This window comes from Sus scrofa, chromosome X, assembly GCF_054392235.1.
Source record: "Sus scrofa isolate SSC_HxYL_T2T_F1_AM1 chromosome X, Sscrofa_HxYL_maternal_Yorkshire_Landrace_v2.0, whole genome shotgun sequence".
In the NCBI taxonomy this organism is placed as follows: domain Eukaryota; kingdom Metazoa; phylum Chordata; class Mammalia; order Artiodactyla; family Suidae; genus Sus; species Sus scrofa.
In genome coordinates, this window is record NC_139401.1 from 113,517,011 (window position 1) to 113,541,777 (window position 24,767).

A 24,767-nucleotide genomic window follows, 5' to 3' on the forward strand; every position below is an offset into this window, starting at 1 on the left:
TTCGGAGCTTATAATAGGAAGTCTAATCACATGGAGGTGGTAGACTACATTCTGAAAATGAGTCCGGTTGTCATGTACAGTAAATTTTAATACCCAAATTCTCTGTAAATTGGGCAGTTTCGTGAAATTGAATGAGGAGGATCTATTTAATCAGCTTAAAAGTATGAAATTTGAATTCATTTGCATTGTAAAAATAATGACTATATCTGAGATAAATGCTAAAATAGCATTTTTACTTTTTATTCTGATTAAAGTTCCTGCATTTATTAATTTTACTTCTCTTTATATGTTTTTAGGCTTTTAAATTCTAATTGAAATTTTATATTCAGTAATAAGCATTGTTAATTTGTCACCTATTCTCTTAAAATACAAAAATAAAACTAAGTATCCTGTTTTTAATAAACATGTTTACCTTAAGTTTCTTATTGCTTCTGTAGTGTACAGTGTAGATCAGCTTTGGTGATTTACCATATGTGGAGTACCTTTAATTCAAATTGTTCGTTCATAAATTTTTAGCATTGCTTGAATTGACACTACCGCTCTATACAGTAAATTCCATATCTAAGAATGATTTAAGAATCATAGTTAATTTCAGTCTTCCAACTGCTTACCTTTTCCATAACATTTGACATGTTAGTGAGTCCCAACTCCTATGATGTTTCTTTTCCCTTGTTTTATAACTACTCTCTGTTTTATTCCTACCTCTTTGAATGCCCTTTATTTGTTCCTATCACTTATCCTTTCATTTAATTCTTGGCTTCCTTGGGCTCTATGCATGTCCATTTTTATATTCTCATTTTAAGGTGCTAACAGCACAGTAGGTAGTGCGTCAGTCTTATATATTCTCCTTTTGACAATCCTTTCTAGAAAACATAATTTCTTCCCTTGTCCTCAGTTTTTAGCTATATGCTAATCAAATTGTTAATTTTTCGTTTAGCTACTCATTCATTTAAGATATTCTGAGCACCTACTATGTGTTAATTATTTTGACTGCAGTAGATTAGGCATAGTCGCTGTCATTTAGGAATTTATAGATTAGTGAAGGATTCAGGCAAATATTTGTGGTGTGTTTTAGTCCAAGGCAAAGGCTTTGTAAATACTTTTGTGGTTGGATCAAAGTATATTGGGGTGAGGGTTGTGAGATATGAGGTATAAAATTCTTTTTAAACCTTTGAAGAAGTATTTGCAGTCAGTGTTTATTTTATTAAAATAATAATGTGAATGTGTATATACATATAAATATTTTATAATAGTGACAGAAATATCTTAACATTAGAAATACCCATTAATCATTTTAACAGCTTCTGAAAACCAATTTTAGTAGTGCCTTATTAGTTTATTCTTAAGATATTCAATATAGATATATGATCTCATGTGACAACATGATTAAAAATGACAGACATTAACGTAATGATATAGTCATTGATTATTAGAATGAAAGTTGTCTTACTGTTAGAAATTTTAAAAATATGGGTTGGTGATAGATATAACATGTACTTATTCACTTGGCTCTTCACCTATATTCCTATTTTACCTATTACAGTTCATTTCATCATTAAATATTCTGAGAATTATTTCCAATATAGGGATGCGGTTTTGGGTAAAGAATTCTTTGGGCAAAATGTTGGCATAGGAAAGGCCCCACTACACTATTTTAAATGCCTGAAGCTATTGGCAATGAGTTCTAAAGGCCAATACGTGAAGTGCAGAGACAACTATCTGCACATTTAAATATTCCCGTTTCTTAATGGCAGTGCAAGTGAAGTTAAAATTCAGTCATCAAATGATGCTCTGAATCATATCAGTAATTTCTTATGTAAGTGACATGGAAATTGGAGTAGATGGACATGTGGATAATTTATGAATTTTAGTGCTGCCTATAAATGCAGTCATGATTTTTGCAATTAATTCTATTTCACCTTTAGTTGACTAATGAAAGGATACAGATAACTAAAGGATGTCTTGTCAAAAGCAGAAGAGCATGCCTATCTTTAAAACATCAAGAAACCCAGGTGCTAAAGTACTAGCAACTGAATTTTTAGCCCTAGATATTAATAAATGTTCCTGGAGCAAATTTCTCTCTCTCTCTCTCTCTCTTTTTTTTTTTTTTTTTTGTCTTTTTGCCATTTCTTGGGCCACTCTCGCGGCATATGGAGGTTCCCAGGCTAGGGGTCCAATCAGAGCTGTAGCCGCCGGCCTACGCCAGAGCCACAGCAACGCAGGATCCAAGCTGCGTCTGCGACCTACACCACAGCCCACCGCAACGCTGGATCCTTAACCCACTGAGCAAGGCCAGGGATCAAACCCGCAACCCCATGGTTCCTAGTTGGATTCGTTAACCACTGTGCCACGATGGGAACTCCCAAATTTCTCTTATTATACAGTTGAAAGAAACAGAAGATATGGTCAAGAGGACAGACTCACAAGTTAGACTGTAACTTCAGTTCTCCCACTTACTGGCTGTGTTATCTTGAGCAAGTTATTTAACCTTTCAATGGCTCAATTAAGTCATCTACAAAATAAGGACAATTAGAATACCTACTTCATAAGCTTATGAGGATTAAATAAAATTGATATAAGTAAAAGCACTTACTCTGTTTACCTATGTATAAATAAATATAATGGTATTCTTAAAACCATCCTGAGTCGGCTACTATTATTCCTTAGGCCCCTCATAGGAATTTTTTATGGAGATAGCATTTTATTTTATTTTATTTTACAGATGAGAAAACTGAAAAACTGAAGCACAAAGTCACATAGCTAGGGAATGGCTTAGTCAGGATTCAAACCCAAGTAACTTGGTTTTAGATCTTGTGCTGTTACACATTATGGCATAGAACATCTCATAGAAAATTAAAAAAAACCACTCCAATCCAAATATATTGGAAATTTATTTGTGGTAAAATAATAAGAAATGGGAAGGTAGTAAAAAAATGGACAAATAGTAAAATGGCTTGAATGTTCAGTAAGCTATTTAAATCATTTCTTCTTTCTTTAACTCCCAACATTCTTCAGGTTGACCATTAGAATCCATTAAAATAATATAACCTATATATAGCTTTCAAAGCTTTCTTTTAGCCTCACCTGACCCTCTGTTCATAGTATGTGGCACTAAATGGGAGACTTATTTTCTTGAAGTAAAGCAAGGTCTAAATTCATCATCCTAAAAGTTATATTTATGGGAAGGTTATGTACAACTGGCCTTCACATATAATTGGTAACTGTGAGTAAACTCATATATAAAATCACTGCATAGTGTTTGAAAGAATGATCTAGACAGGCAAAATCTCCTTTCAAGATAAATTTTAGATTTTGGCGCCAAAAGCTATGATGAAATTCAACCTAATCTAACAAAGACCTGAATTCCGAAGCCCTGAGAAAATGTGGGTAAATGTCAGTGAGGAGAGTGGTAGAATTTTTTTCTTTGGTCTCAATTTTAGGTCCTTACTTTATTTTCATGAAATGTTGGCTTAATTAGTTACAACTTCTGAAGTACATGTAGCACTGAGAAATAGGTTTTATATTTGTATTATTTTGTTTTAGTAAAATAAATATTTGGCTTGTTGGTATTTTCTGATATCATATAATTTATACTAGTCAGAGATTATCAGTAAAAACAATGATCAGGGAATTGAGGACTATGGTTAAGAGTGAAATTGGAATGATTGGCTTTGTGCTGTGGCACAGGTATGGAGTGATTCAAATCCAAGAGATCATTAAATTAAAAGAATAAGGGTCTGAAGTGTGTTTGAAGAAAAGCTTTACTAAGAGTGAGATGATCACCAGACAAGGTTATCACAGATGTGTATCTAGGTCCCAGTAAAATTCTTTGTATATAGGAGTATTTCAGTAAATATTTCTTGAATGAATAAATGAGTGATGATGTGTATCTGGGTCATCAATATTGATCTTAATGTAATTAGGGTGTTGATTGAAGTTGAGGTAGAAGATTCTGCATTTACTCTGTTTTTCGTTTATATCTCTCTCTCTCTTTTTCACACAAGCTTTCACATTCCAGGGCAAATGAAATACTTTGGTGAATAAGATGCATCTCAGAATTCTCAAACCACTTCCAAAACGTTAGTAATTACTTAATGCATTTTCATGATCACACCAGAGTTTATATGTGGTAAATCACAAAGCATTAATCTATAGTAGCAATCAGTCAAAGTAGTCAATGAGTTTTAAAGATGCAGTAAAATATTACTTAGATTTCTTTATAATGAATAAGTTCATTATATTCCTTTAAGTAGGCATGATTTTGTACAGAGTAAATATTATTCAGTAATTCTTCTGGCACAGTGTTCTGTTACAATGACTACGTAAATTATTTATCTGTTGCTAACAAGTGCTGGAATAGTACACCACCAATGATTGTTATAAGTTGTTATTAAATATGACAAGATTCCATCTAAACTGTGAGTTGAAAAATATGGCTTGGAAACTACATTTCTTGATACTAAAAAGGAGTGGAAATGATGGAAGAATGGCATCTTAAGACAATACTGTGAAATTAAAGTTTTACCTCTAGGTTGCAGAATCCAGCTGAAAACATACAGTCTCACAATGATTTTTCATCGTGATGTCCAAACTGAGTTAAAAGTCTGCTGGTTTTATAATTAACATAACTTTCACATTCTTGACCTTAAAAATATATATCTCGATTGGCTGGAATAAGGCCTAAAGTCAATTCTTTGAAAAGTCTAAATGGTTGATATATTATCTGAATCCTTTTACATCTGAAGATTTGCTTCTGTTGCCTTCACACATGGAAGTCATCAGAACTGAATATAAAAGACATATCATTTTGCTGCTAGTACTCTTTAAATGTTGTTATATTGCCTTTAGGACTAAAGTTTTACAGATAAATCCAGAGCCAGCTTTCTTTTTTCTAGATTACCTTTATTATTTTCCCCTTCCCAGATGCCTCAAGGACTTTAAAAATGTATCCTTATAATGAAAAAATTTAAACAGAATACATTTAGATACGTTTCCTTTCATTTTTGCCTAAAATTTATTAAGCCATTTCAATATATATACATGGGTATTTTTTCAATTCAGAAAAGTTGTCTTCCACTATATTTGTATTATAAATTTTATAACATTTGTTCCTCAGATACATCAATTATTAATAGCCTAGATCTCCATTTTCTTTCCTTCCTAGCTCTGATTTTTCATCTCATATTCATACTGTTTTCCTTTTCTCGGGACTCCAGTAAAACTTCCTACATTTTTATTTTACATTACTAATTTGATATTCTGCAGTGTATTATTTTTAATAACTCCAACATGTATTTTGTTTTATTTTATTTATTTTTAAATTTTAAGTTATATTTATTAACAGGAAAACTCCAAGTTCAATCATTAAGAGAGAAATCAACTTTTTGATTTGTTTTGTTTTTATATAATGATTATTATTTTTTTCCATTATAGCTGGTTTACCATGTTCTGTCGATTTTCTACTGTACAGCATGGTAACCCAATTACACATACATGTATAAATTCTTTTTTCCTACATTATCATGCTCTATCATAAGTGACCAGACATAGTTCCCAGTGCTACACAGCAGGATCTCATTGCCAATCCATTCCAAAGGCAATCGTCTGCATCTATTAACCACAAGAACCCCATCCATCCCACTCGCTCCCCACCTCCATTGGCAACCATGGGTCTCTTCTCCAAGTCCATGATTTCCTTTTCCGTGGAAAGGTTCATTTGTGCCATATACTAGACTCCAGATATAAGTGATGCCATATGGTATTTGTCTTTCTCTTTCTGACTTACTTCACTCAGGATGAGAGTCTCCAGTTCCATCCATGTTGCTGCAAATGGCATTATTTTGCTGTTTTTTTAGGGCTGAGTAGTATTCCATTGTGTATCTATACCACCTCTTCCTAATCCAATCATCTGTTGATGGACATGTGGGTTGTTTCCATGTCTTGGCTCTTGTGAATGGTGCTGCAATGAACATGCGGGTGCATGTGTCTTTTTCAAGGAAAGTTTCATCTGGATATATGCCCAACAGTGGGATTGCTGGGTCATATCGTAGTTCTAGGTGTAGTTTTCTAAGGTACCTCCGCACTGTTCTCCATAGTGGTTGTACCAGCTTCCATTCCCACCAACAGTGCAGAAGGGTTCCCTTTTCTCCAGAGCCCCTCCAGCAGTTGTTATTTGTGGACTTATGAATGATGGCCATTCTGACTGGTGTGAGGTGGTATCTCATGGTAGTTTTGATTTGCATTTCTCTTATAATCAGCGATGTTGAGCATTTTTTCATGTGTTTGCTGGCCATCTGTATATCTTCCTTGGAGAAATGTCTATTCAGATCTTTGGACCATTTTTCTATTGGGCTGTTGGCTTTTTTGCTGTTGAGTTGTATAAGTTGTTGGTATATTCTAGAGATTAAGCCCTTGTCAGTTGCATCATTTGAAACTATTTTCTCCCATTCTGTAAGTTGTCTTTTTGTTTTCTTTTTGGTTTCCTTTGCTGTGCAAAAGCTTGTCTGTTTGATTAGGTCCCACTGGTTTATTTTTGCTTTTATTTCTGTTGCCTTGGGAGACTGATCTGAGAAAATATTCGTAAGGTTGATGTCAGAGAATGTTTTGCCCATGTTCTCTTCCAGGAGTTTGATGGGGTCTTGTCTTATATTTAAGTCTGTCAGCTGTTTTGAGTTTATTTTGGTGCATGTTGTGAGGGTGTGTTCTAGTTTCACTGATTTGCATGCAGTTGTCCAGGTTTACCAGCAATACTTGCTGAAAAGACTGTCTTTTCCCATTTGAAGATCTTGCCTCCTTTGTCAAAGATCAAATGACCATAGGTGTCTGGGTTAATTTCTAGGTTCTCTATTCTGTTCCTTGGTCGGTCTGTCTGTTTTGGTACCAGTACCACACTGTCTTGATGACTGTGGCTTTGTAGTATTGCCTGAAGTCTGTGAGAGTTATGCCTCCTGCTTGTTTTTTGTTCTTCAGAATTGCTTTGGCAATTTTGGGTCTTTTGTGATTCCATATAAATTTTTGGATTGTTTGTTCTAGTTCTGTGAAAAATGTTGTGGGTAATTTGATAGAGATTTCATTGAATCTGTAGATTGCTTTGGGTAGTATGGCCATTTTTTTCAATAAAGAAATGGAAAGATATCCCATGCTCTTTGGTTGGAAAAATTAATATTTTAAAAATGGCCAATATGCATTTTAATTGTCTAATCTTCAATTGCAGTTTCAGTTACATTGAAACCCTTCCTTATCTTGTCACCTCCATTTTCTCCCAATTTTTTGCCTGCACATCTCAGAATGTTGTCCATATGACTGTGCTTTTGTATCTCCAGGGCATGTGTTTTCCCCCACTATGTTTAGGATGGTGAAGAGTTTTAAGTTATTTTCTTGTGGATCTTGCAGGGACTCATTTTCTGTGATATTGTCTTCTTTTGAAATTTATGTTCCATTTCCCCAGTCTGCTATGATTTTTTTCATAACCCACGTGGTAAGTTTTTTTTCTCTTTAGTCATTTTTAAGTGAGGCAAGTTCTCTTAAGACAAAATATTTGGCAACAGAACCAGTGAGTTGTTTGTCCTTGGTCCCACCCTTTGCCAACTCTAAAGAATGGTTGAATAGCTTTTTTTGGTCCATAGTTAGGGGATAGGTTAACACCTACATATTTTAGTCCCATTTCCAATCTTTAGCTTCCACATGCTTAATATAGCTTTGCTTTACTTCAATAATTTTTTTCTACACTTAACCTTATTTCCTAAGGTACAGTAAACATTTATCATTGTTCGTCCCCAGCTATACAGTTTGTGTTTTACATGTTCCCAGGATAAAATATATTACTACCAATTGCTTGTCCAGTCATTTTTCTGAGTTGCTATTTTTCAATGAACATAGAAAAATGAATGAAGGTAGGAATACCATTTTGTCTTATAAGCTTCATAGTAGAGCATAGTAGAGATATGGTTGTCCAGAGTTCTGGTTAGTATAGATCATGGGACTCTGGTCCATGGACCACAGTGTAGAATTGCAAAATTCATCCATCTTACCTCTACCCATCTTAGCTTCATGAGGCAAACTTTTGCTTATTTCTTAGTCTGGTCTCATTAGCCCATATAATGGATTTTGTTTTTTGTTCTGTTTGTTTGTTTTTAAGCTACCTTAGTTCGAATGTCCTTAATTCCCTTAGCTTAGTAGGTCATATCTTGTAAAACTCCTTTCCCAAGTGAACCAAGCAACCCTGACTTGTGTGTGTGTGTGTGTGTGTGTGTGTGTGTGTGTGTGTGTGTGTGTGTGTGTGTCTGCACCTATAGCATGTAGAAGTTCCCATACCAAAGCAGTGACCTGAGCCACAACAATGACAACACTAGATACTTAACCACTAGGCTACCATGGAACTCCTATTTGTTTGTTTTAATCTTTTGCTTTGTATGTTCTCATCATTTTCTATGTATTCATAATATTTTCATGAGAAGTTGGGAGAGACTTCATCAGGGGCTAAAGTTCAGATAAATTTTAAACCAGAAATTGCCAGTTATTCAACATAATATGTGTTATGGATGGATAAAAGAAGTTCATAGGATTGATGCAAATTAATCATCACTACTGGAGAAACATCTCAAGCTCTATTATTGATTGTTTAATAGTTTCATCATCATATTTTTAGACTGATAGAACATTACACACACAAAAAGCTACATTGATTAACAAATGAAAAAATACTGGCTCCTTTCAAGTAGTCTCAGAGCAAAGATATAGCTTAGACGGTCCACTTACTACAATTGTCTCAAATGGTATGAATTTTTCTAACAAAATATAAGACATATAATTGGAGCTAATTTCCTTAACTTACAAAGGCTGTGGTGAGATTTAAACTTAACCTTATTGTATTAATGAACAATTAATAAATTCAAACTTTAATTTGACAAAATGCAAGTATTACTGACTACATTAAAAAATACATCTCTACACAATAAGAGTTTAGTTAACCAAATACCTCAGATACTCTGCTTATATTAGCTGCCTTTTCTGTACCATACCTAGAAAAGAATATTACTTTATCTTCCATATGCCTCATCCTCACCATATCATCTGCCAAATCCAAGTTGGCATCATCATCAGATGGGAATAGATTCCTTCAATGCTTTCCTCATACTTTGTGTTAGTAGCCAGAAGCTCTTTAGCTTTGCCCAAATCGTCAAGTCCATCTGCCATTAGCCTCTCCAGCTCATTATGCCATCTGCCAGGCAATGACCTATCACTCCCCTTGGTCTGGATGCCACATTGTATGTGTCTGGCATCTCCAAATATTCCCTACTGTCTCACATTCTTTCAGAATATAGAGAAATGACTCAACCTGACATTTCAAATCTAGCTAGAGCTGGAGCAAAGAGAACTGGTATTTTACCCTGTGAAGCATTCCAACTATTCAACGCAATAAGTATTTTCTCAAAATAGAAGTGGAGTGTTTCACTGTAGAATAAGATGATTGGGATTTTTCCTAGGGAATGCCGACTGAATGGGAGGCAAATATTCATTTATATTCAATGACTTTTCTGAGTAAATATGAGAGCAGTTTTGAAAGGGATATACATTTAAAGGCTTTAAATTAAAATTTGGCCTTTTAAATACAGTGTTAAAATTACCGGGAGACAGAACAGAGTAGAAAAGGAAACAGGCTTTGTGGTAGGAGAGCAAAGATGGAATCTCAGCTCTCTCTTACTAGTTCTAGGACCTTGGACAATATTTTTAGTTTTTCTGATTTTTAGTTTATTCATCAGCAAAATGGAGATAAAAACATATGTCACAGATTGCTGTAGGAATTAACTAAAGCTGTGTACCCTGATACATTATTCTAATTTTAATATACTCAAAGTCACTCAGTTACTACTTGGTTGATTTTTAGAGAGACTCAACACTAAAAATAAAGTACCTTACCTAAGTATCCAACTCCTGAAGAGTAACTTGGACACTGAAGGAAAGACCCTCCTACATTACAAATGAGCTTCCTTTTATTTTGCATATTGAGTTCTGATATTTAAATGGAGATTAGGCAACAAAATATAATGATACCCCACGGATACCACAAAACCCTCCATATATTGACATAAGTCTGTTTCCTGGGCTTTGGTTTCTCCAGCTCCATTTAAAATTTCCATCCCTTCATTTTTGCTGGCTGGGGCATGAAAGAACCACTTAATTGAATGAAAGATCGTTGATATCTGTATCAAAGATAGTAGCAGAAAATCTTCAAATCAAAACACACATACACACACATTTTAAAATAAGAAAATATACCAAAACATTATTTTGAAATACGCATTTACTAAAAAATAGCATTCATTATTTAAATATCATGAAAAACAGTTTGACAAGGCTGTGACGAACAAACTGTCATCCTGTTATACCAACAAAAGACAAAAGAAGCATAAATCACCTACTACCACAAAACTCATTAAGATGAAAAAATATATACAAATATTTGCTTTTGTATTGTAGTGAAGGACCATTTTCCTGATGTGTAGAATGGCAATTGTGGTATTTTTATAAAATTATGACATATTTTGATAAGATGCATGCATGCTAAACACTCTCCAGTACGAGTAAAATGAACATACATGTCTAAGACCTACAAAAAGACATGCGTCTGTATATAGATATGCATAGTCAGAATACTCCACTGTTTTGTTTTAAGATTTAAAAAATTTTCCCTTTTATTTGAGCAAAGAAAATGTTCAGTGCAATATATGCAGATCACATAAGTGGCATTCAGCTTAAAGTACCCAACACCAACAAAATCTCTCACTGCCTTAGATGTTATCTACCACAGCCAGAACTCTCAAAGACACTACATTGAAGATAATTCCTAAAAATAGAAAACATTAGTTTATAAGTATCAGAGATGGAACAAGTAAAAACAATAGAAATTTTAGGGCTATGTTTTGGACATAACATCTGCCTGTAGTTAACCCCGATCGTATACCTCTTGTACCTCCTTAATACCTGGAAGTTTTGCTGTGTTTCTTGTAAACATTAAATACTGTAACTACTATAAATCATATTGTTTTCTTAAATTTCTTAGCTCAAATCTTCTCACTAAGGGGATGAAAAAATTTTTCAATCATACTTTTTTTTTTTTTTTTGCTTTTTAGGGCCACACTCATGGCATATGGAAGTTCCCAGGCTAGGGGTCAAATCAGAACTACAGCTGCCAGCCTATTTCACAGCCACAGCAACAGGGGATCCCAGCGGTGTCTGAGACCTACACCACAGGTTAAGGCAATGCCAGATCGCTGACCCAAAGATCAAACCTGCATCCTCATGGATACTAGTTAGATTTGTTTCCGCTGCACCATGATGGGAACTCCCTGATACATATTTTTATTATTTTTTTATTACTCAAATGAATTTATCACATCTGTAGTTGTATAATGATCATAACAGTCTCATTTCACAGGATTTCCATCCCACAGCCCAAGCACATCCCCCAATACATCTTTTTAAAATGATACATTTTTTGAGGGAAGAGAAAGTATTGATTAAAACTTTCTTTGTTAACACATGTGTTTTTAATTACTTTATAATTTATATATATGTGCATATTAATATTATATATGTAACTACAACATTTAATATCCCCAGGATGCCTACTTCTAATTTCCAAGTACTTTATAACCAATCTATATTTTTTTATTCAATGAAAATATTTATTGAGCACCTGCTGAATGTGGGGCACTATGCTTGGTGCTAGGAATACAAGAGGGAACAAAATGCCCATAGATCCTGTACTCATGGAACTGATAGAATTAATGTCCACATTAAGATTCAAATAAAAGACAAAATTGTGATTTAGTGTAATTTTAAGAAAATTTACATTACAGTTTTCTGAATAATTGGCTTTATAATACAAGGGCAATTGGTTTATAGTTGACTGCATGTTTAACAACATTCTCTGAGCACTTCATTGGGTTATCATATCTGACTATTTTTATCCAGTCTGTCTCTTTTCATAAACCGAGCCAATGTGAATATACAGATGTGACTTTATAAATAAAGCTCTAAGCGTTTATATTTGTCATCTGTCATTCTCAATGTCAAGAAGGAACCATATAAAGTGTATTTGAGTAGGTAGCTATTTTTGTACCTATCACTCAATATAAACACAGATGTCACCCCAATTATAATGTTGTAATTCCTATAATCTCAAGGACGGAAGGCACCTTGAAGTATTCTAATGCCATAACAGAGATGTGTTCCTTTTCTGTGAAATTTCAAAGGCCTTTTTATACTATCTTTACAATATCATACAACTTCATACTTAATAGTGCATGTATATTCTGAAGCTTCAGGTTGATTATTGGTTCACTGACATTGTGTTTATTGTTAGCATTTTATATTTCAATGTAAGGAGGCATACTAAGGAACATAGAGAATGCTATATTTAAAGTTAACCCTATTAAGAATATTTTAGACAGTGTCTAATTTTAATCTTTCACAGATACTGAAGATTGAGATGTTTTAGACAACTACAAATAATCACAGAATAACTACATAAAAGATTATCACCAACTACATAGCATAGTTTCTTTTTTTTTTTTTCCTTTTCATGGCCACACCTGTGGCATATGGAAGTTCCTGAGCTAGGGGTCCAATCTGAGCTGCAGCTTCTGGCCACAACTACAGCCACAGCAAAGCTGGATCCAAGCCACATTTGCAGCCCATGCCACAGCTTGTACAAAGCCAGATCCCACTGAGCAAGGTCAGGGATTGAAATTGTATCCTCAAAGACACTATGTTGCATTCTTAACTCACTGAGCCACAGTAAGAACTCTAGATTCTTTTTTTTAATTGTTATTTCCCCAATACAATTTTTTTCTACTGTACGGCATGGTGACCCAGTTACATATACATGTACACATTCTATTTTCTCACATTATCATGCTCCGTCATAAGTGACCAGACATAGTTCCCAGTGCTACACAGCAGGATCTCATTGCCAATCCATTCCAAAGGCAATCGTCTGCATCTATTAACCACAAGAACCCCATCCATCCCACTCGCTCCCCACCTCCATTGGCAACCATGGGTCTCTTCTCCAAGTCCATGATTTCCTTTTCCGTGGAAAGGTTCATTTGTGCCATATACTAGACTCCAGATATAAGTGATGCCATATGGTATTTGTCTTTCTCTTTCTGACTTACTTCACTCAGGATGAGAGTCTCCAGTTCCATCCATGTTGCTGCAAATGGCATTATTTTGCTGTTTTTTTAGGGCTGAGTAGTATTCCATTGTGTATCTATACCACCTCTTCCTAATCCAATCATCTGTTGATGGACATGTGGGTTGTTTCCATGTCTTGGCTCTTGTGAATGGTGCTGCAATGAACATGCGGGTGCATGTGTCTTTTTCAAGGAAAGTTTCATCTGGATATATGCCCAACAGTGGGATTGCTGGGTCATATCGTAGTTCTAGGTGTAGTTTTCTAAGGTACCTCCGCACTGTTCTCCATAGTGGTTGTACCAGCTTCCATTCCCACCAACAGTGCAGAAGGGTTCCCTTTTCTCCAGAGCCCCTCCAGCAGTTGTTATTTGTGGACTTATGAATGATGGCCATTCTGACTGGTGTGAGGTGGTATCTCATGGTAGTTTTGATTTGAATTTTTCTAATAATCAGGGATGTTGAGCATTTTCTTCATGTTCTTGTTGGCCATCTGTACATCTTCCTTGGAATATTCATTGAATGTTTGTTCACTTCCTTATAAATTATGTAGTATGATATATAGATTTATGAGAATAGATTGAAGTCTGTTATTTATAATTTAAACATCATGAATTTTTTATGTAAATATAATTGTGAAACTGATTAAACATCAATTTAATTAAATTATAATTACTTAACAATTACCTTAATAGGTAGATGAAAAGAATATAAAAATTATTAGTAATTAGTATGCCTAGACATGAAGTGATGAAAAATATAATTATGATATATATTGATTTAAAAAGCAAGATAGAACAGTATGTAAAGTATAATTTCAATGTTACTATGTTTACACACATAGAAATATATTTCATTATAAAAAGGCTGAAATCATACTGAAATAATAACAGTGTTTATCTTTGAATAAGCACTCTAGGAATATGGATTTTTTTGTTTCCTTCTTCAGACATTTCCATATTTTCCAAATATTATAATGTGGTCATGTATTTCTTTGTAACTGAAATATATGCCAAATGTGACATAAAAAGGAGATAAAGCGTTATATAGATTTTATAATGATTCCTCTTAAACGTGATTATAATTAAACATCTTGGTGATTTAAATGCTAAGCTGTATTTCTCTGGAAAATCCACTTATATTGAACTACTCAATTCTCCACAAGCCAAAATGAAAGAGACATTTGTATATTCAGAATTAGAGTCCAGATTGCCATATCCATAATGGTTCTAGTCAAGTAATAAAACTGTTGTTGTATGGGAACATTCTATAAGCAAAACATTCCATTAAATGTTCCTGTCCAAATATAATAGGCTACCAAATGAGACAAAACCTGAAAAAGCACCCTGTAAATTAAAGAGTGCTGTACAATTGTTAGTTGTTATTAATTATTTTGACACATAAGTGTTCATTTAAATAAGTCAGCTAAAATTTGTTCGAACAAAGACACACTAGTAGAAGAGCATTTTCATGTAGAGTACAGCTTATTTTATGTTTTACCTCCTTCTATATTCACACGGTTGGGTGCTTCTCATCCCAATTTTAAGAACTTCATAAAGCCTAGAAATTGATTGGAGGATGGATAGAATAGACAAGAGAGAGTTCTCACTTCAAATAAGTCAGTGCCTATTACTTTGTCAGCACTGTGGCTTTTGCCGGTTTGTTTAAAAATACTGAAATACAATATTAGCCTTAGGATATGAATACTTGTAAAAGAATCTTTAAAAATATACAATATGGCCATGTATGCATCCACAAAAATAGTTCTCCATGATGCTACAGGGTTGAAAATTTATAAGATCAAGTTATTAAACTAGACTAATGATCAACTATCCTCCTATTGATTGATCCTTAGATAAATATTTTGCAGTCTGCCAAGCCAGTAATAACTTTTATTTTAAAAGAGTTGTAAACATTTGTCCTGAAGCATCAGGAATACCATGCCAACAGTGATAATGAAGCATAGCTTTGATATATTTTTAAAAATGAAAAATAATATTTAAAAAAGTAAAGCCCACACCAACATATATTGGAGGAAAGGAATGGTAAACATTACTTACACATTGTAGAAGTCATCTTTTAATATTTTACTAGGCATCTACCTCTTTGTTGCTTGTGTTTTTGCATTTTCTATTGAAGTATAATTTATATATTATAAAATGCATAGTTTTTGAAGAAATTCTACCTATGTTTAGATTTTCTTGTAATCATTATCTAGAGCAATATTGCATTTTCATCATCCCCCAGAGATGCTGCTTTCCAAACAACATCTTTCGCAGTAAATCCTCCTCCAATATTAACCACTATTCTGATTTCTGATACCATAATTAGGCCTTATTTGTTCCAGAACCTACTATAATTGTTGTATAACGTACAACATAAACTCTTTTGTGCCTGGCTTCTTTTTTTGTTTGATACAATATATTTTTTTATTCATCCACAATGTTCCATATATCAGTAGTTTGTACTTTTTATTGCTGAGTAATATTACATTTTGAGGATATACCACAATTTCTTTATTCTAGTTTCATGGATATTTGGGGGTGTTTTAGTGTTTGTTAGTTGTTTGAGCTTTCATCAATAAAGTTCCTAAGAACATGCTTGTACACATCTTTTCTTAGACACATGCACTCATTTTCATCTTTCTTCAGTGTATACTTAGTAGTGAATTGCCAGGTCAAGGAGTAGACTTTTTTTATTACTCAATGAATTTTATTACATTTACAGTTTTACAACGATTATCACAACCAAATTTTATAGCATTTCCATCCCAAACCCCCAGCGCATCCCCCCACCCCAATCTATCTGTCATTAAAAGGAAAGAAATAATGACATTTGCAGCAACATGTATGGACCTAGAAATTTTCAGGCTAAATGAAGTCACTCAGATAGCGAGACACCAACATCATATGCTATCACTTACATGTGGAATCTAGACATATTTTTAATTTATGAGATTGTCAAATAACTTTCCAAAGAGATCATAAAACCATTTTACACTCCAATTAGCAATATGAGTTCTGTCTTTGTTTTTAATTGGCTCAGTAAGGTTTTTAGCTAAAATTATTAATGAAGGCATTACTTAAATATCCAGTTTTTAATGGTTTATTCATATATTTGGCCTAACAGATATCTTCACATAAATTAGGCAGAATATTAATAATAAGGAAAGACTACAAGCTTCTTTGACATTTTAGTATAATTGCTAACTTTCTGAACCCACATGTAATTTTCTCTGTACCTTCCTTAAGGTACTTATCACTTTCTAACTTTATGCAGAGTTTTTAAAATTTAGATTAACTTTCTGAATATGCCTACCTATAAGCATCAAAGTGGATGGGGCCACATGGGATGATGAATAACTGCTCACCAAATCCCTAGGAATGCAGAGCAGAACTGATTTCAGAAGGACAGCGTAAATGAGATAATGTAAACAACTGCTAGACTGGCCCACTAATAGGATTCAGCTAATAGAGACACATGCAGTAGAGCAAATCTGCAAAGGGCAAACGATAATGGAAGCTGATGATGAGAAACAAATCCTTTCTGAGCAGTATTGATATGATAGGATGGGCCATACTAATGCTGTAAAACCTTCAAGTACTGAGTGCTTACTACATGCTTATCTAATTTGATCTTCAGATTAAAGTTAGGAAGTAGCTACTGCTGTTACCCTATTTTAGATCCAAAGTAATTAGCTAATGGAGGTTCAGAGATGTTAGATAAATCACTGAAGTTCAAACCACTAGACAGTGTTATAAGCCAGAACTGGAACCTGGGCTATGACTCCAGGACCAGTCCTCTTTCTTTGACATAATATTGTCTCATAAAGATGCCTTTGCTGGATTAATGTTCCTTAGAATTCCATAGAAAGACATGAACCAGAGTGAAATCAGGTCATAATGAGTTACCAAAATAGACAACTGTGAAAATCATAACAGTAATGTATAAAATAAATGTATAAATAAGCATTGATTATGTAGAGCAAGCTATATAAATCAATGATAGAGGGATACAAATGTATACATATGAATTGTGCTAGTTAAGGAAGAATCTGTGCAATAGGATATTTTTTAAATCAAGATTTTAAAATGATTCAAGTATAAATATGGCTAGAGAGAATGGTCATTGAACAATTAAGTGCTAACCTGAAGAGGCAGAGATAAAAATTAAGAAAATTTCATTAGGAATGAGAAGTTAGTTTTCTTGGCTAGAGAGCAGATCATGGCAGAGAGTATCTAAAAATAAAGTTGGTGAATTGTAGCATAATGAGATGGGAAAGTGAGATCTGATGGAGGCTACAGATACTTTATAAAAGAAATTTTATAAAAGTAGTGGTAAGAAATCACAGGATTTTTGGAAAGGGAAATGACATGGTCAAATGGTTTTAAAGAAAGATAATTATTGTTTCATCGGGAAGTGGAGATTTAGAAAAGGCAGAGGACAAGTAAACCAGCTATTCTTATTTTTCATAAAATTAAGTCTGAGGTTTTAATGTACTTTAACTTCATCTATCAATATATTTCTTTTTACAAGATATATCTTGATCACAAAATGATTTAATGAAACCCAGAAGTTTAGAATGGATAATTTTTATTAGGCATAGGTAAAAGTCTATGCATGTGAAAAGACAATATTCTTATTATTGTCATTCTGTATTTGATACATTTTTCCAACCCATAATCAGAAGGCTAAATTTAAGTATAATTTTTAAATTTCAATTTAATATATTTAAAATATTTTTGATACTTTTCTTTGGATATTTATTTACCTTATGGAACTACATTTACCTTTTGTAAAATATATAAATGGCTTCTAAGGAGGATACAATTTGAAAGACCAGGTGAGTGGTACTATGCTAAATAAAACATGATGAAAGTAAATTAATTATATTGGTAACCTGGAAATGCAATTAACTTTTTCCTAAAAAATAAGGTTGCAATTTATGATATTGTTTGGATTAATATCTTTCTTTAAACAAAAGCCACCTCTATTTCAGTAGCAAAATATAGAGTAGTGTAATACAGGCAGGCAATGTAATAGCAAAGCAAAGTTTTCATTTGAAAACTGACTCTGTTGGAAAACACTCTTCTAAAGTCATGGATGACTTCACTGACGAAAAAAATGGGACAGTGAAAAGCACACAGTGCAGTGCCAATTTGGTTCTATAGATATTTTAAGCCTTCCATTTATAAACCTGAAGAGGAATGCAATAATGAGGCAGCTTGATCTGATTGGCAATAAGGGCCAGGTAATGACTACACAGAAAAGTGTATATTATGCCATTTATTTTGTAGATGGCATTTAGAAACTAGAGATGACTACAAAAATACTACTTTTGTCTCAACTTTTCATTTTTTAAAAAAGTATAGGATTTTTTTTCCAAAATTGTTCACAAGTTAAATTTTGTAGCACTTTGTTTTTAAGAATTTAATACAACAGAAACTCTTGCCTCTTTGGTCAGCTTTTCTCTGACCTTTTTTTCTTATTCTTTATGTTAAATGAAGCTCTGATTTTTTTTTCATTCATTTATTCAGCTTCCATATACTGAGCAATTACCATATGCAAAGCATCCCACTAAGTGTTGCAATTATAAATATTAAAAAGACTCAGGGCTATTTTCCAACATTGTTTTCTTTCTTCTCTCTTTCTTGCTTGGCAATATAGATCTGACATTTCTTTCAAATTCCAGTCCTGTATTTCCAATCTCCTGATTGATATCTTTCTGGATGTCTCATTGATATCATAAATTATACATATCTAAAACTCAGTTGATCATGTAGTCCTTCATAATTGCTGCTGCTTATTAGTCATTTACTTGATTTCTTTTTTTTTTTCTTTTCTTCACTTTCCTACCCATTCTATGTATTCAGGTATGACTCCTCTTAAAATATAATGTGTACTGTAAGAACATTCAGAATCATTGATAGGGACTTCCACTTCTGTTCATGATTTCCTTTAAGCTAACGACTTAAAGTTAATATGTTAATAATGAGATAACCAGGCAAAATATAAGAAACAGATGTTTTTCTATGTTGAAATTTCAAGACCCAGAGGATTGGACTCCTGCTTTTAAGCAGAATGAAAATGGAAAAATAGGGAACATGTTGCAGTGCAATAACCAGAAGCTGTGAGGAACCTGACAGTCTCTGAGTTGAAAAGCTGACTGGAGAGACCAAATTGTCAAAAAAAAAAAAAAAAAAAAAAAAAAAAACAAAAAACCTAGCATTCAAAGGATAGAAGGCAAAGGTTGCATTGAGAGTATGCTCTGGATATCTGAAGTGGGTTCCTCTTGAGTCTTGAGCCAAGTATTGATTGATCAGTGCCTGCATGTGCAAAAAAACTACCTAAAGCCAGAAAATCACCACTTAAAAAGAGTAGAGGGAACAATCCATGAAAATTGCATAAGGCCAGAAAAAGTTCCCACCAGCCGGCAAAAATTCTTATAATTCACAAGGAATTGTGTACAGTACTCAGAAGAATAATGCCTCACTAGTGGGACAAAAGTATCCTTAGACTCAAGGCTTATTCTAGTTCCACCTAACAAATTTAAAAGTAAGGCCTGAAAGAATCAAGCTGAATCTCAATAACTTAACTATGTCTCAAAATAAAGAGCAAGAATATTCATAGAAATACAAAAAAAATCTAGCACTCAGCAGGGTATAATTCGCAATATGTGACATTCAACAAAAAAAATTACTCAGCAAGCAGTAAAGTGGGAAAATACAAAGCAATAGTAAGGCAAGAATTTAATCAATAGAAACAGACTTTTAAAAAGATAGAGATGATAGAATTGAAAGTCGAAGACATTAAAAGAGTTACTATACACATTTTTCAGAAGGTAGAGGAAAGGTCAAATATAAAAGTTACAAATGAGGAGTTCCCATTGTGGCTCAGCAGAAATGAAACCGACTAGTATCCATGAGGATGCAGGTTCAATCCCTGGTCTCACTCAGTGGGTTATGGATCTGGTGTTGCCATGAGCTGTGGTGTAGGTTACAGACACAGCTCGGATCCTGTGTTCCCGTGGCTGTGGCATAGGACAGAAGCTGCAGCTCTGATTTGACCCCTAGCCTGGGAACTTCCATATGGCACAGGTACAGCCCTTAAAAAAAAAATTCCAAGTGAAATTCAGGAAATGAAGAATAAAATATATGAGATAAAATACACTGATAAGATTAAACAGATTAGACATTGTAGAAGAAAATATTAGTTGACTAATATAACTATCAATTGAAAATATCCAAAATGAAACAGAAAGAGAAAAGAATGGAGAATAAAATGAAAGTAGTGCTGGGGAGCTCTAGAACAACTTCAATTAGCCTATTAAACATGTAATTGGAGTCCTCAAATGGGATGAGAAAGTGAGGGGCAGAAAAAAATATTTGAAGAAATCATGGCTGAAAAATATCCAAGTTTGATGAACACTATAATAAACTCAGTAACCTAGAAATTCAATGAAATCTAAATACATAACATCAATATCATAATTCATAAGAGAAAAATATATTGATTTTTATGAGACTTAAGATTCTCACTCTTCAAAGCACAGTATTAGAAGAATGAAAATACAGATTAAATATTGGAAGAAAATTTTTTGTACATCTTATATCTAATAAAGGACCTGTATACAGACTAGAAAAGAAAACTTTTAAAATGCAATAATGTGAAAGTACACAACTCAATAAAAATTGGCTACAGCTTTGAATAGAGATTTTATCACATAACGAGTGGTAAATAAGCACACAAAAGATGTTTAGCACCATTATTCATTAGTGAAATGAAAATTAAAACCACATTGAGATCCACTACACCCCAACCAGAATGTATAAAGTTATAAAGTCTGACCATATCAAGTCTTGGAGAGGATGTGTTTAAGAACATTTAAAGACTGCTGATGGAGTGTAAAATGTCACAACTGCTTTGAAAAAATATTTGATACTTTCTAAAAACGTTTATAAGTCTCCCCATTGACCTAGACATTCTACTCCTGGGTATATATAAAAAAAAATTCAAAGTACATGTTCACTCAAAGACTTGTATGAGAATGTTCATGATGATTTTATTAGCAATACTCAAGAACTGAAAGCAACCAAAAGTCCATTAATATGAGAATACATAAGCAAGTGTTATGCATATAAACAATGGAATATTACTCAGAAATAAAAATTAACTGTTAATATATGTGCCAGTGTGGATGAATTTCAAAATAATTAGCTTAAATTAAAGTATTCAAGCCAAAAATAAAAAAGTACATATGGTAGTATCCCATTTATTTAAAATCCTAGAAGATGGAAACAATTCTGTAGTGACAGGGAACATATCAGTAGTTTCCCAGGGTCTTAGGTAGCAGGAAGAGAGGATGGAAGGGTTTCAAGTTGTAAAAAGAAACTTCTGCAGTTAATGGATAGTTCATTATCTTGATTGTGTTGATAGTTTCATGGGTGTATGCATATATCAAAACAGCAAAGTTTACATTTTAAACATGTCAACTACATCTCAATAAAATTAGGGAAAAAACCAACATTATCACCCTGGAGCAGACTAGATAAATACTTCTGAGGCTATAGACCCTCCAGCACCATACAAAAGTTCTCATAGTTCTGAACTTTTCCCTCGGTAGTGTGGGTATATGAAAAAAAAAAAAGAAAATAGAAATGTGGTTCCTGAAAGGACAACAAATAAAAGTACCCCTAGGTCACAGCAAGAGAGAAATCCCAAGCAGATATCAGTGGTATTGCTTTGCTAAAAATTCAGAGAGCAGTGCTTAATTAGACTTATGCAGAATAGAATAGAATAGCTATCCAGAGAAACAGTTCTAAAAATCTACATATGCATCTCTGAGTCTGTTGTTGAATACTAAATGACACATGCTTAAGTTGAAATCCCACAGGGCTAGGTAAGGAACTACCAGTGAGATGCAAGTTGAGCAATTCCTAGAATTCATATAGTTTGGGAATCACTTTAATTCCCAATTTTCAGACTGCATAGTTCACTCAAGTATCCAGGGCATTTGGTAGGGACACCGGAAAGGTCACACCTTAGTATTGAGGCTAAAATAACACTAAATTTAAAGCTACTAGAGATATCACCATAACAAAACTATAAAACGAGCCACAAAAGGATCAGTTTGACTTGCAACCTGATTAACCCTAACAAACTGAAATACAATTTTCAACATCCCTTCGAGAGTGACAACAAATCCAGAAACTGAAAAACACAACACTACAATGTTTAGCATCTAATCATAAATTACTAGATATATGAAGTACAGAAGAAAATATCATTCAATAGAATACATGAATTCAATAGAATACATGATAGATATTATAAGGTTAACCCCCAAAAAAGGATTTAAAAGAACTATTAAATATATTCAAAGTTTAAAGAAAGGGTGAACACAATAAAGAGTTAAATGAACAATATAATAAACAAAACATTTAGAACTAAAATGATAGTTTAGTTCAGATAGTGTCTGAAACAAGTTTCAACATATAAATTTTAACATCAGATTAGACATGGGAGTTCCCGTCGTGGCACAGTGGTTAAGGAATCCAACTAGGAACCATGAGGTCGCGGGTTTGATCCCTGGCCTCGCTCAGTGGGTTAAGGATCCAGCGTTGCTGTGAGCTGTAGTGTAGGTCACAGACACAGCTCAGATCCCACATTGCTGTGGCTATGGCGTAGGCCGGTGGCTACAGCTCTGATTAGACCCCTAGCCTGGGAACGTCCATATGCCGCGAGAGTGGCCCAAGAAATGGCATAAAGACAAAAAAAAAAAAATTAACATCAGATTAGACAATGCAGAATAATGATCAGTGAACTTGGAGTTATAGCCATGGAAATTATCAAAAATGAAATGCACGAAGGAAAAAAAAGCTTTAAAATCCATGAACAGAATGACAGTGACTTGTGGGATACTCTCAAGCTGTTTTGAAGTCTAGAAAGAGAGAAAGAGGGTAGACAGTAAAAAAAAATTTGAAAAAATAAATGGCCCTTTCCCCAAATTTGATGAAAACAATAAAACCACATATCTAAGAAACTCAACAAAGTGCAAGTAGAGTATATATGAACAACACACCAAGGCGCATCAAAATCAAATTGCTGAAAACCAGTGATACAGAGAAAATCTTAAAATTACCAGAGGAAAATATACATTATTATAGGGGAACAAAAGCAAGAATGAATGCAGACATCTTGTCAGAAATAATGCAAGCCAGAAGACAATGAACAATATCTAAACTGTTGACAGAATAAATAGTAATTTAGATTTGTATGCAGAGAAAAATATTCTTCAAAAATAAGAGTAAAATGAATACTTTTCAAATAGACAAAAGCAGAAATAATTCTAGTGAACCTACATTATAAAAATGTTAAAGGAATTTCACTAGAGTGAAGAAAAATTATACTAAATGAAAATTTGACTCTACATGAAAATTCAAAGAATGGTAGGAATGTTAAATATGTGAGTAAATACAAAATTTTTTAAATTTTTAAAATAAATTTTAAACACATTATTGACAAAGCTAAAATAATAGCACTATATTGTGGAGCTTATAAAATATGTAGCAGTAAAATTTAAAGTAACAATATCACAAAAGAGTAAATAGAAATAAACTCCTGTAAAGTTCTGATGTTCTTATATTGGATGTGAAATTCTATATTCTTTGAAGACAGACTATGATAAGTTAAAGATGCACATCATAATCTCCACACAAACACTTAGATGAAACAATATGGAATAGGAGATAAAATGGAATATTAAAAGTAAATACTCAGTTTCCCTAATAAATGCAGGAAATGATTGAAATTAATGAACAAATAAGATACAGACAAATAGAAAAGCATAAAAAAATGGTACATTTAAAGCCAACAATATAAAAAATTACATTAAACATAAAATTTCTAAACACTCAAATTACAAAACAGATTATTAAACTGATTTAGAAAGCAAGATCTAACTTTATGCTGCGTAAAGAAAACTCACTTTAAATATAAAGATTACTGAATGGTTAGAAGTAAAATAATAGAATAAACTTTAATCATAACACAGCTGGACTGGCTATATTAATATCAGACAGAGTAAACTTCAGGACAGTAAATATCACCAAAGGTTAACAGGGGCATTTTATGAGTATAGTAGTTTAATTCATTAAGATATAACAATCCTAAATATGTATATACTTAAAAACAGGTCTTCAGGAGTTCCCGTCATGGCGCAGTGGTTAACGAATCCGACTAGGAACCATGAGGTTGCGGGTTCGGTCCCTGACCTTGCTCAGTGGGTTAAGGATCCAGCGTTGCCATGAGCTGTGCTGTAGGTTGCAGACGCGGCTCGGACCCCGCGTTGCTGTGGCTCTGGCGTAGGCCGGTGGCCACAGCTCCGATTGGACCCCTAGCCTGGGAATCTCCATGTGCCGCAGGAGCAGCCCAAGAAATAGCAAAAAGACAAAAAAAAAAAAAAAAAAAAAAAAGAAAGAAAACAAAAAAAAAAAAACAGGTCTTCAAAATACATGAAACAGAATGACAAAAAAGAAAGAAAAATAAACAAATCACCACTTATAGTTGGA